The sequence below is a fragment of the Geotrypetes seraphini genome, chromosome 6 (genome assembly GCF_902459505.1).
Source record: "Geotrypetes seraphini chromosome 6, aGeoSer1.1, whole genome shotgun sequence".
NCBI classification, from domain to species: Eukaryota; Metazoa; Chordata; class Amphibia; order Gymnophiona; family Dermophiidae; genus Geotrypetes; species Geotrypetes seraphini.
The window spans coordinates 23,620,912-23,637,204 of NC_047089.1; the positions used below are offsets into that span (position 1 = coordinate 23,620,912).

The 16,293-nt window shown below is 43.7% G+C and overlaps 1 long non-coding RNA gene across 3 annotated transcripts in view; it reads left to right on the forward strand.

Moving 5' to 3' along the window:
* The first annotated feature begins 4,414 nt into the window (after window positions 1–4,414).
* LOC117363212 overlaps window positions 4,415–16,293 on the forward strand; it is a 119,417-nt gene continuing 107,538 nt past the window's right edge. For all 3 annotated transcript variants that reach the window (XR_004539996.1, XR_004539995.1, XR_004539997.1), the window contains exon 1: window positions 4,415–4,638. This is a non-coding gene — a long non-coding RNA (uncharacterized LOC117363212). The remainder of the gene's footprint in view (window positions 4,639–16,293) is intronic.

The following is a 16,293-nucleotide window of genomic DNA, read 5'->3' on the forward strand; positions in this document are numbered from 1 at the left end:
AGACATTTCAATCAAAAATGAATATTTCACATCATTTTGCTCTAGAAAAAAGCTCATACAAATAAGTAAGTTTTGTAAGTAAGTATGTTATGTTATTTAATTTTCAGAATAAAGTTTTCTAATTTCTTTTTGTAGTTTTTACTATATGAATAGCCCTTCCGTCCACCATAAATTTGAGGCCTCCTGTCAGTAAGATCTGAATTGATCAATCTGTAACCAGTAAAGCTGTACATACTTTATTTTCTGGTTGTGAATTTAACTAAAATGCCGCCTTTATAATAACCATGCAGATGTGATTTATGGCAGTGGTAAACCTAGGTGAAACCTATGCCTATGTTTTCAGTACCCAGAGGTGCAACGAAGGAAGACTGTCAACCAGCCACAAATCACTGACAGCCTTTCTCAGTCTGGATGCCCTACTGATGCCTTGGGGTAATGGTCTGGATCCCCTGAGAAGGCTATGCTTGAGTACTCGCGACTGCAAACTGCCAGGGCATATTTTTGACAGGACACCTAAGTGGAGGAAAGAGTGGTGTTTATGTAAGAGAAATGATGAATTCTGGAAGCAGAACTGTAGTGGCTATGGTTGATTGCATGGAAAACAAACATCAGGGATCTCTTCATATAAGTTGCGTTTTGTCCAGAAAAGAGCTGGTTTGAGAAACGCTGAGTTAAGCAACTCATTATCCCTTTCTTTACTTGATTTCCGTGTGTGAACATTCACAATTTAAGCACAGCTGTTATCAATTTTACGTCAGTTTTCAGCAGCCCAAAACTAACAGTGTTCAGTGTGAGCTTTAGCAAGTGTGAAAACACATACATATGTGCACTAGGGCATTGCACACTTTACTAATTAGATCACAACATGGGATAAAAGCCCTCATTATATGTGATTCTTCTTTTTGTCAAAAAGAAAAAAAATCTATAGTACATCCAGCTTGTTCAATTACCGTACATAATATTAATATTTATGGAACGCTAATGTACCCCAGAAGGCGTTCAATTTTGATTTACAATTTAGAAGAACCTGGCCATGTTCCGGATTTACATTACTTCATTAGGGTTCATGACATAGATATTTTATTTTGGGTTCATGTAGGAGTATGATTATGGTATATGGTTTGGAGAGAAGATAGGCTATATCTGTTATTGTAATCATGACATTACGGGTTCTGGTATCAGTATCACTTTCCTGGTTTGTGGGGCGATGGGTATGTAGAGAGCTTGATCATCTATCAAAATGGAAGATGTGGTTTGTGTCTCGTTTGGTTTCTGTTGGTCATAGCCTGTTGTTTATAGAGGTGGGGGGGGGGGGAGGTAAATTGTTTTCCAAATAGGTTTTAGGCCTATACGAAAGTTTTGGTAGAAGGGGGATGTTCCTTAATTGTGCTAGAAAAGGATTCTACCATTTTGCTGCCAGGTATGGAAAGGTTGTAGAGTGAATAGTTTTGTACAGTGGTACCTTGGATTACGAGCATAATCCGTTCCAGGAGCATGCTCGTAATCCAAAATGCTCGTTTAGCAAAGCGAGTTTCCCTAGCACAGGAGGCAGATCTTCGGGCACCGGCAGGACATGCTGGTGCCGGTGCCGGTACGGAGGCTACACCGAAGTAAGAAGAGGGTTCGGGTGGATTGAGGGACCTCAGGTCGCGGCGGGGGGGAGGGGGGGTGCCCGATGGTGGCGGGGAGGGGGATGCCGGATCGCGGGGGGGAAGGTTCCGGTTAGCGGGGGGAGCGCTTGCAAATCGAGGCGCACTCGGTTTCCGAGGCGCCGATTTTGCGAATGTTTTGCTCGTCTTTGCAAAACACTTGCAAACCGGTGCACTCGTAAACCGAGGTATCACTGTATTTCATTCCTCTAGGATTTGGAAATCTTATTCTCATATAGTTGCTGATCAGGTTGCATTTGACATTGGCTAGTATTATCTACGTAAGTATGCATAATACTCTTGGAAAAAATTTGATTCTTATTTTTTCGCCTCCTTTCAATGTGACATTGGATTGTATAGTTCCATATTTTAACAGCTACTCAGTCAGGTTCACAATCAGAACGTCACTAAGGCGCTTATTTTTGAAGCCTGTGGACACCTGAAATGACCAAAATGGATGTTCATCTGCCTGAAATGTTCAAATCCCATGGGATGTCCGGAAAAAGGTGCACCCCGGTGGTGTTCCGACAGATGAATTTATTAACAGAAAATTGACTGAATCGTGTTTAGGCCAAAAAGACCTGCCTCAAGAGTCTGGAGCTTCTGTTATAAAGACATCACTAAGTGTGTTTGTACAGTTGCACTTTATAGGACTCAAGTTCACCCTCCATGATATCTTTATAATAGAAACTCCTGACTCCTGAGCCAGGCCTTCTTGGCTGAAACACAATTCATGTTAATAAATTCATATGTTGGAATACCAATGAGATGCGCTTGTTTTGTTGTCTCCTCTGCTGTTGCCTTTTTTGTGTCTGCATTCTGCGGACTCTTCTTCTGCTGCTGATGTGCTAAAACAGGGACATCCAACATTGTAGGTGCTTGTGAAGCCAGTGTGGCCAGGTTGGTCCTGTTTTTGCATACTTTGGTTTCTGAACAAATGTACAGTGGTGCCTCGCATAACGGACGCCTCGCACAGCGAACGCTGCGCATAACGAACTTTTTGTCTTGCTCCCTATAACGAACTTCGTTTCACACAACGAAGTCGCCCGAGGGGCCCGGGGGGGGGGGGGCGGAACAGCAGCACCCTCCTGTCTGAATGCAGTGTTCCATCATCTCCCTCCACCTTACCTTAGATACCGAGTTTTCCGGCTTTCTTTTTCGGCCAGCCACACACTTTCAAAGAGCAGCACATGCGCGCATGCTCTGTTGTTCAATCTTCTCCTCTGACGCAACCGGAAACCGGAAGTTGCAGGAGAGGAGAACATTGATCAACTCCAGCAGCTGCGTGTGCACAGCTTTTTGAAATCGTGCGGCTGGGTGAAAAAGAAAGCTGGCAAACTCTGCATATAAGGTGAGGTGGAGGGAGGGAAATGTAGGGCTGCAGAACGAATTATTTTGTTTTACATGTATTCTTATGGGAAAACGCGTTTCACACAACGAACTTTTCGCATAACAAACTTGCTCCTGGAACGAATTAAGTTCGTTGTGTGAGGCACCACTGTACTGGAAAATGTTACAACCTACTGATAATACCAGAACTGTCTGACCCAGGGTCAGAAATAAAAGTATATCTTTATTTTTGAACCTTTTTGAGTGTGTGTGGTTTCCTTGCCTGCTTTCACCTATTGGTTTTTACCCTAGGCCAATGCCTAGGTGGCCTGAAGGATTCCCTAGTTGGAGGGAACGCGCTGTGAGCAGTAACGGTCGCTGTGAACCCGGCTCGCTGCGGTGATCAGGAGCCCGGGTTGCGACAGATTCTAAAACATTTTCGCAGAACTGGAAATTCTGAAGCATTTTCCCCACATCTGGCCGTCATTCTCTGGTCTAAACTTGGACGTGCACAGGCCAAAGCTTTTCGCCTCTTCTTCTTACACTGCTGTCGCATGTCTCCGTTGCTCACTTACTTGGTTAGCACTCGGTGTCTCCACCTGTGGAAAAGAAGTGTCAACGGGTGGGGTTCATCATCTTCTCTCCCCCATGAAAAATCCAGAAAGAGTTCTGTGAACAAGGCTGGCTAATAAATTAAACAGATTTATTTGAAATTACATTACATTACATTAGTGATTTTTATTCCGCTTGTACCTTGCGGTTCAAAGCGGATTACATAAGAAGAAAGCTGGACATTTCCAGGAGGGTACATGACATTGGAGAAACAGATTGAGGGTAAGACTTAATAACAGAATGAGTGTAGACTTAGTAATATTGGAAGATAGATCAGTTACATTACATTACATATCAATAGTCTGTTTCCATGCGTTGGTAGGTAATCGGTTTCGGTAGGATGAATTAGGTTCCATGTTTTTTTTTTGTTTGGTTGGTTTTTTTTTTGTTTGAATGACCTATAGGCCTAGTCATAAACACTTTCAATGATCATACACTTAAACCAACCAGACTACATTTCAAATATCCAAACCCATTAACTCAGTCTTTTGAACTTTTTAACTCTCAGTTCTATTTAAGTCTCTTGAACCTTGTCACAGGGAAGACCCTGTGAGTGTAAAGGAATCCCGGAAGTGCCAAGAAACTGAGATTAAATGTATTGAGGCAGCTCAAGTTCCTGTAGCTTCTACACTTAAAGCAACAGAGCCTTGCAGGCAAGGAAAATTCGGTAACCCACAAACAGGGTTTGTAATATCCCAAGACCTGTTTTTCTTTTCCTAAGAAGTCAGTTGTAGTGAAACAGGACTACAAATCCCAGCAAGGCAGGAACAGGTAAAGCCAAAAATCAGGGCTGGAGCAGTTCCTGCTACCAGACCAATCTGAAACTGGTTCAAACCAGTTCAGAAGGCTCCAGAGTGTAGAAGCAGCAGAGCCTAGGAGCACAGCTGCAGCTAAGCCTAATCAGGAGAGAGCAGGCGAGGAAAAGGGTGTGACCCTCCACCACAGGAGGCAGCCACGGATTCACAAAGCTTCTCGGATGGATGAGGAAGACCGATCACTTCGGCCAAGAGAAGGAAAGCAACAGCCACCATTCTTTCTACAGAAGCAGGTAGGAGCTCTCAGTGGGGAAGCTTCTGATGACTTTGACAATATTAATATGAATGAGATTGAAATGGAAGATGATTTAAGTTCCTGTGAAATGGCTGCTGAGTTCACAGAGCTGCCCAGTACAGAAGATATGGAGATGTGCTACTACTATTAATTATTTCTATAGCGCTACCAGACACACGCAACGCTGCACAGAGTCACAGAGCATAAGAAAACAGTCCCTGCTTGAAAGAGCTTACAATCTAGAACCTGCTATAGATGAGTGGCTGTTTCAAGGCAATAAGTGTGGTTTGCATACAGAGACAAAGTTAAACAGTAAGGGCCGGATTCTGTATAGGACGCCCAGTCTCAGAAGCCATCTAAGTGCCTTTTGAGAATTGCACATGGGCGTCCAATAGAGAATCGCGTCCCCTGCCTAATAACCTGATTCTCTAACCGGTGAAAGGTCACTTGGACACACAAAGTCAGAGGCGTGAAGAAAGTACAAGAGTTTTATTCACAGCATGCATGCTGGACCCCTGAGCTCCAAGCTGGCTCAGAAGTGCCGAAACCAGGAAGTTACAGAGATATTTATTCATTTTTCTGGCTATACAACTGAATTCTAGAAAAAGCTTTTCACGTGTTACTTTTCTTAACACTCATTGGTTCTAAGCTCACACTAGCAGGTCACTAGCAGGACACTTATCTAACTCTTACAGTTAAATGTACAGAAGGGCAGGGTACATCATGGCTCAAACTCTTATCTATTTAGCTTACAATGTGGTAAGGTAGGGACATACATTTTAGGCAGATGCAGTCAATAGATTATACACTGTTTTCAGCTATGTAGGCCAGAGCAATATTTTAAACAACAGTTAACTATTTCATGACCCTACATTCCCCCCTTTCAGGCTAGTGTACCTAAGGAGCCAAGCCTGACAAAATAAAGTTAGGGGTCAGGAAAGTCGGGGTCCCCAGTGGGTAAGGGACGATACTGGGAGAGGGCCAATGCAGCAGTGGAACGTTTGACAACAGAGTCCATAGTTCAGTGGAGCAGCTTTATGGCTATGGGGACCATACAGGGCAGGCAGCAAAGGAGCAGAGAAGACAGGGCAGCAACCAGCAAGATGATCTTCAATGCTGAACCAGAGGGCAACCAGGAGCTGAAGGTATCAGAGATCCAGTCTGCAGTAAGGTCACGCCAGGTCTGGTCAGGAACATGAGCCAGTTTGGTGATACGATCCACATCGTTCTCAATCACTTTACTCAAGTTCAAGGCAGCAGTTGGAGAGGTTGAATTTATCACAGGCACAGCAGCTAGTAAATAGTCCAAAGCTAGACGATTCTGATAAATAGCAGTGCGCATTTTAGCATTCGCTCTGCCAATGGTACTCAAAGCTCGGGAGGTCTCATTGGTTATCAGTTCAAGTACAGCTTATAGACAAATAATGCAGTTCAGCATATAGATTGGGGTCCGATAGCCCCAGGTGTCATCCTCGGTCCATGTGGCAGGTCCATAAGCAGCAATGATCCGTTCTGCAGGCCAGTCAACACCCCATTCACCTATTTTAAGGGAATTGGTGGAAGTAGACCGCTTTTGGCGACCTCTGGTGTTGAATACAGGGGCTCCCAGGTGTTCACCATCGGCCAGCGGTAACAGGAAGAAGCTGGGACGGATCATGCAAAGCACACATGTACCAGTCCATTAAGCAGGCAACCAAGAGTAGGCAAACGGATCACAGAGCCAATATCAACTATCAGGAGCTGACCATAATTCATAAGAAGTTCCATTAAGCAGTGTCTGAAGGGCTGAAGACAGTGGGAAGCAACAATGGAGGTTCACAAGGCCCATCGTTAAGGTCGTGGATCTGACGTAAAAGTGAGGGTCTGTGAAGTCAGGTTTAACATGTCCAGCTGCATTGCCTCCCATAGCCACTGTTCTCCCATACCAGTCCCTCCTCATACAAAATAATTGCTAACATTAAGAGTCTGACCTATAGTTTCAGCAAACTATATAAACAGATTTCTAGTGATTACAGGATATTAGTATCTACTTTCATAATTTCATAAAACTGGGGAAACACCACAGAGTGATAGACAGGAGCACATGAGTGGGATACAATTCGGACATATACATCAGTACCTGGGTCTCACCTTTTACCATCAATATACAATGCCATGCAGTCTCTGGCCTTCTGGACTTGGACATTGGCATTCCAGTTATATGGGTCAGTGATAGTGAAAACCATGGGATTACAGTAGCCTGTAGTACACAAGGGGCCGGAGCTAGGACCTATAGTAAGGGAGGCAGACGGGGTATTCTTTCTCATAAAGGACAGGCTCCACCATTAGTGAAGGTTTCCTCATAGGGGCAGTTCTTAAAGGCATCAGGTTATACAGACCTATATACTTAGCACATTTGGTATAATAACGCTGTCAATCTAGGGAGCCACACAAAACTGAATTAGGAGTAGTACCATGACCTTGAGAAACATCAAATAGCACACATGTATCACAATACAAAGACACCGGGCGAGTGGGGTCTACAATAAGAGTCTAGTTGATAAGTGGACCCTCAACATCATCAATGCAGATTTCCGCCCACTTTTAAACTTCATCACCAGTAGGTTGGAAACAGAAAATACCCTCAAATGTTTGACACTTTCTGTACTTAACTCCTTCATGCAAACAAACATCAGGCAAAGGGGCTGCACTTGTTAAGTACAAAATACAGAAGAAAGAAACATAAGTGAGGGCAACACAAATATCATATCTATATATACTAACATAGGAAGCTCATTTTTCTTTCAGGCACAACTTAGAAAACTTCAAACAGTTATACTCAAGACACTTGCTAAAGGCAGTGTGAACCACAGGCAGTCAATTAAACTCAAACACTTATAAAGAATTATATTCAGAACACCTGCTAAGTACAGTGGTAAATATTCAGAACTTTTGAGGTCTTAGAAAGCTTCAGCTGAAGATCCGTGTTGTAGTGGAACCAAGTTTCATGTCCGGACACCTTGACAACTGTAAGAGAAGAAATTATTACAGTAAAAGGACCTATCCACCTAAGTTTCAGGGGGTCTGACTTCCAAGTTTTAGCCATACTGTATTTACAGGGACATACCCATGGACTTGTGTAGCTATCGATAGTGGGGCCCTTTCCAGGACCCATTTGTGGAGCTCTTAAAGGGCTTTAGCTAAAGACTGGACCTGACTCTGGAGGATATCTGATCCCAGAGTAGCAAAGGAACCAGAATCTGGGTTCACAATGGGTGGTGGCCGGCCAGACATGAGCTCAAATGGGGCTTAGATGGGATGCATCTAATCTGAAAAAGAACAGAAGGCAGCAGGACAGGCCAGGACAGATTAGTTTCTTCAATTCATTTTGTGAGAAGGGTCTTAAGAGTTCTGTTTATTCTTTCGACCTGACCAGAGCTCTCAGGATGGTAAGCAGCATATAATTTCTATTCAATTTGGAGGGCCTGAGCAATTTGTTGGACAACATCGGCAATGAAAGCAGGGCCATTGTCACTGCCTATAAAAACAAGGAGATCAAGGCATGGAATTATTCAGGAGGTGTTTGGTTACGTCTCTGGCGCGTTCAGTGCAAGTAAGGAAGGCTTTGACCCATCTAGTCAGGGTGTCTGTGAAGACTAGGAAGTGACTGAGGGAACGGGAAATGGGCATGTGGGTAAAATCTACAGACAGAACCTGCATCGGATATGTTCCAATAGGTTGGTATCCAAGAGGTGGCAGTCATCTGATTGGGAATTTTATTCTAGAACCGACAACACACTGTCGGACCATATTCCGGACTAGCTGATCAATGTGATTGATAAAGAAATGTCTCTTGAGAGTCAATTTTCATAGCGGGTTCTCCAGAGTGTGCCAGATCATGGCATCTTTTGACAATCGTGAGGGCCAGATGTTGAGGAATAACTATGAGGGTGTTGTGCTTGCGTTTGAAGTATCAGTGTGTGGGTCTGGATTGGCACTTGAATTGGCGCATTTTGTATCCACCCCCCTTTCAGGACAGACTGGCCCAAAATAATGCATGCCCAAGTCTGTTCCTGAGAAGCGTACTGGGGTGTAAGGGAATCCAGAAAAGGAATGATTGTATACAGAGGAGCCGAAAGAGGGGGCAGAGACTGGCAGCTCGGGCTGTGCGGTCGGCAAGGGCATTGCCACGAGAGACAAGGTCCATCACGCGTCTGTAAGCATGGCAGTGCATAACAGAAACACGTGAGGGTAGTTGTACGGCCTCAAGAAGGTCAAGAATGAGGGGAGCATGATGGAGAGGCGTGAAGAAAGTACAAGAGTTTTATTCACAGCATGCATGCTGGACCCCTGAGCTCCAAGCTGGCTCAGAAGTGCCGAAACCAGGAAGTTACAGAGATATTTATTCATTTTTCTGGCTATACAACTGAATTCTAGAAAAAGCTTTTCACGTGTTACTTTTCTTAACACTCATTGGTTCTAAGCTCACACTAGCAGGTCACTAGCAGGACACTTATCTAACTCTTACAGTTAAATGTACAGAAGGGCAGGGTACATCATGGCTCAAACTCTTATCTATTCAGCTTACAATGTGGTAAGGTAGGGACATACATTTTAAGCAGATGAAGTCAATAGATTGTACACTTTCTTCAGCTATGTAGGCCAGAGCAATATTTTAAACAACAGTTAACCATTTCATGACCCTACACTGGCATCCATGTCACAGGCACCAGTCAGAGAATCGTGTTGACACTGAACTTATCAAGGCAAGAGATATCCCTGCCGCGATAAGTTTAGGCGGCAACCCTCCCCCCGTGAAGACTACCGGCAGGAGGGATGCCCAGGCCCTCCTGCCGGAACCCTCCCACCCCCGAACATCACGGGCATCCCCCCTGTCAGAACCCCCAGCCCACCCACCACTACAGACCCCCCCAGAACCCCCCTACCTTAAAATGTTGGCTGGCTGGAGACATCTTTCCTGCCTCCAGCTGGCTGGCATGCCTTCTCACGAATAGCAGGCCTGCCCCTTGCCGGTGCATCGTGGGATGCAACAGGGAGGGGCCTTAGGTCCTGATTGGCTCAGGCACTTAAGCCCCCTCCCGTAGGAGGGGCTTTAGGTACCTGGGCTAACCAAAATCTTAAGCCCCATTCAAGTGCATTCTGGGATACACTGGGAGTGGCCTATGATTCTGATTGGCAGATCCCTTAGGCCACTCCCACGGTGCCTATATTTAGGCTCATCTTATAGAATTTTCCCCTAATTGTCTTATTCCTAGTGCATTTAGAGCTTTTAAGGGCTGACACAAATATATCGTGCAGAATCTAAAAAGGGAAGTTTTTCTCGTGCAGGAGGCAAAGTCATTTCTTCCAATATTTTCCCTTGTCCTAATCTAGCTAGTGCCACTATATGCTTGAGTGATCTTAGTCTAAAGGTTTCCCACTGACAGAACATGTTCACTGAACTAGAACATGCAATGGCAGAGTGATTAAAGCGATGGCATCTCAGAAATGAGTGGCAGCTGAATGATTCCCTCCTGCTGAAATCTCTTTCACCTGATTTATATTTCTAAGTGAATCTGCGTTTCACTGTGTTTGCATTTCTATGCTCAGAAAGCATGTGGTTTAAATACAGCGATAGGGACTGAGACAATTTTTTAGGAAAAGTTTGCAGTTTCTTAGCATTGCTTTCTCCTTCCGTGAAATATGTGATGAACCTGAGGCCTGTTGTACAGCAGAAGGAATGGGGAGGATTTGTGTTTCCTCCTGTGCTTTGTGAAGTGTTTGTTTAATCATAAGCTCTACATAGAAACTTGATGGCAGATAAAGGCCAAAGGCCAATCCAGTCTGCCCATCTGCAGCATCCACTACCACCTCCTCTCCCTATTGGCTAAGGCTCTTAACATTTGCATCTCCTCTTCCTATAGGCTAAGGCTCTTTACACCTGCATGGTAAGGTCATAGAGCTTTATGGTAATAGAAACATGATGGCAGATAAAGGCCAAATGGCCCATCTAGTCTGCCCATCCGCTGTAACAATCATCTCTTTCTCTCTCTGAGAGATCCCACATGCCTATCCCAGGCTCTTTTGAATTCAGACACAGTCAGTGTCTCCACCACCTCTTCCGGGAGACTGTTCCACCTGTCACCCTTTCTGTAAAAAAGTATTTCCTCAGATTACTCCAGAGCCTATCACCTCTTCATCCTAAGCCCTCTCATTGCAGAGTTTCCTTTCAAATGAAAGAGACTCGACTCATGCACATTTATATTATGTAGGTATTTAAACGACTCTCAAGAATATTAGAGAAAATAATATTGGGAGAAAATAAGTCTTATCTTTCTTTTATTATGTATATTGTGCTGTAATGATAATCATTTATGTAAATGCATCATTTGTTGTGCACAATTGAAGTTTCAAAAATGAATAAAGAATATTAAAAATAAAAAAGAATATTACTAATAATAACAAAATATAAATTCAAAAATTTGTATAAGAATGTTATTAGCCAAGTGGTGGGGGTACCCCTTGAAAAATCAGTGGAGAAAAAGTATACTAATGATATGCAGACGGCATCCCAATGAGTTTTTTAGCCGTTCTAATTCTGTATCATAGGCAAAAAAACTCCACAAATTTTCAAAATGTAATTTTTCAAAAAGGGAAAAGTCCCACCACTGTGCGCAGGGAACAAAGGAAAAAGAACAAGAGCTACAGTTCACTTATCTTCATCGATGTCCACAATTAGCATTTCATGCTCAATCCAGCGAATCGATCTTCCTGCAATAGCAAACTTAACGTTGGAATGAAGATAAGGAACGAGCTGTTAAAATCTAACAAGGCTCTTGTTTCGCCAACCAGTGGCTGCATTAGGGAGGTTCCCGTTCTCTCCTGCTCCGTTCACTCCTACCCGCACCACTGTTTTTTACCCTCCTTTTTACATAATATTAGTTGTATGCTTTTTAATATGTTTATATAACTCATTGTAATTCGCTTAGTAAATTATGGATAGGCGATTCATCAAATTAATAAATAAACTTGAAACTTGAAACTTGGCTAATAACATTCTTATTCAAATTTTGAATTTAAACTACTCTATCACATCTCCCTTCTCCCGCCTTTCCTCCAAAGTATACAAATTGAAATCTTTAAGTATGTCCCCATACGCCTTATCACGAAGACCACACACCATTTTAGTAACCTTCCTCTGGACCGACTCCATCCTTTTTATATCTTTTTGAAGGTGCGGCCTCCAGAATTGTACCCAATATTCTAAATGAGATTTCACCAGTCTTATACAGAGGCATCAACACATCCTTTTTCCTACTGGCCATACTTCTCCCTTGTCAACCTAGCATCCTTCTAGCTTTCGCCATCACTTTTTCAACCTGTTTGGCCACATTACGATCGCATACAATCACACACAAGTTCCGCTCTTCTGTCGTGCACATAAGTTCTTCACCCCCTAAACTGTACCGTTCCTTTGGAATTCACATTGGCTTCTTATAGGTATGGGAGAAGGGAGGTGTGGCAGGGGGATGGGGAAAGGAGCAGGAGGCGGGGATGAGGCTGGGGGGAAGAGTACCACTGCTCCATAGACACCCATGGGTGCTTCTCACCCTCGCTATGCCACTGCACCATAGACACCCATGTATCTTTGAAAACAGACTTTAAGATAGGCATCTACTTGTCATCCTAACCTAGGTGACATGCATTGCTCTGAATTTCCCTTTTAGGGTCTATAGATGAAATGGTCTGATCACGAGAGATCTTCCCTCACAGGTGTATTGCTTTGTGTTTCTTTGTTAGCAATAGTGTTGCTTATGGGCAGATTTATTTTTTTTCTTTAACTGCTAGGGCTAGATTCACTAAGCCGTGTCCCGACCACTTTGCTACCCGACCCAATTCACTAACCTTCCTCCCGATCCGAACCGCACATGCAAATGAGGGGAAATGGCATGCAAAGCAGGAAGGCAGCGATTCACTAAAAAACAAAAAAAGGAACATCGATTGGACTGACCGATCAAAAAAGAAGCGACTGTGTGGCGTGTGGGAGTGTGTGGCGCAGTGGTTGGATCTACAGCCTCAGCACCCTGGGGTTGTGGGTTCAAACCCCGCGCTGCTCCTTGTGACCCTGGGCAAGTCACTTAATCCTCCATAGCTCCAGGTACGTTAGATAGATTGTGAGCCCACCGGGACAGATAGGGAAAATGCTTGAGTACCTGATTGTAAAAACCGCTTAGATAACCTTGATAGGCGGTATATAAAATCCTAATAAACTTGAAACTTGACTGCTGAGGACCAGTCGCTCACGTCCTTGCCGACTGTCCTGCTCTTTGCCGCCCTGAAATCCCAGCCCTGCAGCCCTGAAATCCAAAGTACAGCTTCCCCCCAAAAACGCCCTGCAGGCTTGAAATCCAAAGTTAAACGTCCCCCCAAAACGCCCTGCTCTCTGCCGTCCCAACTCTCCTGCTCTCTGCCGCACTTCCCTGCAGTGTGAGCCTGTGGTTTTAACCTGCGGGATTAAAACAGGGCTGCACTACGGAGTGTTCTGTTCCAGAACACGCCGCAGTGCAGCTCCACTTTAAACCCGCGGGTTAAAACCACGGGCTCACGAGTAAAGCACAAAAAAAGCACCAAAAATTGCTAAAAATTAAAAAAAAGAAAAAAGTGTTGCCATGGGGAGCAAGCGCATGCGCGGACCATCTACGGGCAAAGATGACGGTCTGCGCACACGTCAGGATCACTCTGCGGTGATCCGTGTGGTCGGTGTGGGATGTGCCTCCGATCACCTCAATTTGCATGAGGACGCTTTGTGGATCGGTCACTCGGGAAGACTCGACCATGGATCGGACACGGATCGGAAAGGTAAAGGGGGGTTTAGTGAATCTAGGCCCTAGTCTGTTTTGCTAGAGTGTTTGCTGGATTTTTTTTTTTTTTTCAGTCTGTATAATGTTCCAATCTGATAATGAAACTTGAGGCTGGCTTTAAACTAATCTTCACACCATTTCTGGGTTTTGACCTTTCTTTATTCACATGGATAGGTACAGAGAGATACCAGATGACTCAGATGGATGTGTCTCTCTCACTTCTGACATGAACACAAAGAACCATTAAAGCATCATAAATGTTGTTTTCTGCTCTGTATCCCTTGTGAAAATCTCAGCAATAAGTTTGGACTTTGAATGCTAACAGGAGAGGTATCAGCCAAATCAACCTTTGTAAACTCCACAAAGCATAATCTTCATTCACATACTACTGCTTCTGTCAAATTTAAGTTTGCTGTGCTTTTCTGGAATATTCTGCATAAGCAGTGGCATGGTAAAGGGTATGTGTGTGTGTGTGTGGGGGGCACTGGCACCTCTCCGTCCCCCACCTCGCTTGCACCCGTCCTTCCCCCCACCCTTGTACCTCTTTAAATCTATGCCAGCGCAAGCAACTTCTCAGGCTTGCTGCTCGTGCCGGCCTGGCTCCACTCTGAAATCACTTCCAGGTTGCGGGGCCAGGAAGTGACATCTGAGGGAAAACCAATGCCAGCATGAGCAGCAGGCCTAAGAAGTTGCGCTGGCAAAGATTTAATGAGGTACGGGGAGAAGGGTGAGTGCGAGTGTGGCATGGCTAGTGCAGAAGGAACGGGGGGGGGGGGAGTGGCGGAAAGGAGACCATGGGGGGGACGCCTTCTACCCTCTCTACGTAACTGTGCATAAGGTACATTTGGGGTAGGATTAGCACAATGGTATTAAGTGTTTTTGGCAATTATTTAGCTCCCCCCTACCACCACCAATAAAAGCTGTCAAGTCCCTAGCTCCTCCCCGCCCTCCCAGATTTTGATAACTGATCTCACTAATCATGATTACCACAACATCACCATTCCTTGAATAATCCTGCATAAAACAGGCATAATTTGCTTGATATAAATTTAAGCTACTAAGGACAGTTTCCAAAAACATACCTGTCCAGGTAAATTGGCTATTGGGTGCGGTGGGGATGGATTTAATATGCCATCTTTCTATGATACAACAAAAGCAGTTTACATATATTATATGCAGGTACTTTTTCTGGTCCTGGTGGGCTCACAATCTAAGTATTTGTACATGTGGCAATAAAGAGTTAAGGCCCAGATTCTCTATGTGGCGCCAATATTGGCAGCCACCTAAAAAGTTCATTGATCATCTGCCATTGTTTCTTTCTCACATGCCTCAGTAACTAACCTGAAACACCACTGAGCCTTTTAAAAGTAAGTCCAATGATGGAGGATCATTCCACCCAAATAATTAGATGTGGTCATCCCACCCAACAGATCCCATTCAAGTTATAGTGTTACAAAATCTTCATATTAATACATCACTATTTTGCAGACTTTTGTTCAAAGAAACGTGTCCTCTTTCCCATCTTTATAACACAACTGTCAGCTTCCAGGTTCCTAATCTGCTACTGAAATGTGAATATATTTTCTCTTCATTAAGTTAAAAAGACTGCCTTACATGCTAGGCTTCTTACTTTGGGAGCTACTTTTAACTTATGGCTTCCTCCTTTTATTAAACCGCGATAGTGGTTTTAGCGCAGGGAGCCACTCTGAATGGCCCGCGCTGCTCCCGATGCTCGTAGAGTTCCTAGGAGCGTCGGGAACAGCTCGGGTCATTCAGCTACCGCGGTTTAGTAAAAGGAGGCCTATATATCCTGCAAACTGTTTACAGGGCAAAAATCCCTCAAGAAAATAAAATTATCATAGCCAAAATATCTATAAAGCTCCAATCTGAAAGGTTGTTGGTTTTTTTTTTTTCTCAAATTTTAAATTAATTTTTCTATTTAGCATTTTTGGGGAAAAAAATGCTCCTTTAAGGGCGTTTCTGGAAGTGATTCTGCTTGCACCATATTTTCTGTTCATTTTTTCCCCCTTTTCGAAAATCTCAGGAAATTAAATCCAATGTAGACCTGGCGTGCTCTTTTTCTTCCTTTTTGGTTTTAAGAAGTGCAAGATTATTAGAGACCTAAGCTTTTGTTGATTTCTGTCAACTGCCTGAAGACAGCACATAATAGGCCTCTAGATCCAAAAGGCAATTACAAATCCACTCTTGTTTACTTCTTTCTCCAGGGATTGATAGAGAATGTCAAGGCTTTACCACTTGGAATCCTAGCACTTCATTATTAAGGGGGATTTACTTTTAATCGGTATATACCTTCACAAAATGAGATACATTCCTTTAGTGGCAGGTGAGATTTTTTTTGAAGAATAATTTAATGTGAATACTATGTGTTATGAGAAAGTGGACATAAAGCCTTGCAAAGGCCAATGGAAAAATAGCAAAAGAATGATACTAATTTTACTTAATTTACAACTGGCATGATATACTTCACATATAAATCCGTAGCTGCATTATTTCATGAAAATCCAAGTTAAAGACTATTCAAAAACATACTGGTTCTCTTGCTGCAGGAAGAGGTGGAAAGCTGCAGACCACACCATGCTCAGAAGCACTGCTTCTCACTTCCATGGCTGCTCCAGGTGTACATAACCCTGGCACTGGTATTTATGGTCTGGACCAACTCCATCTCGCTTATATCTTTTTGACCATGCCGTCTCCAGGATTGTGCCTAGTACAGAAGAGGAGGAGGTCTAGCAATCATAACAAAAAACAATCTCAACATCGACGTACTAACCAAGCACTCCACCCCTTATCTT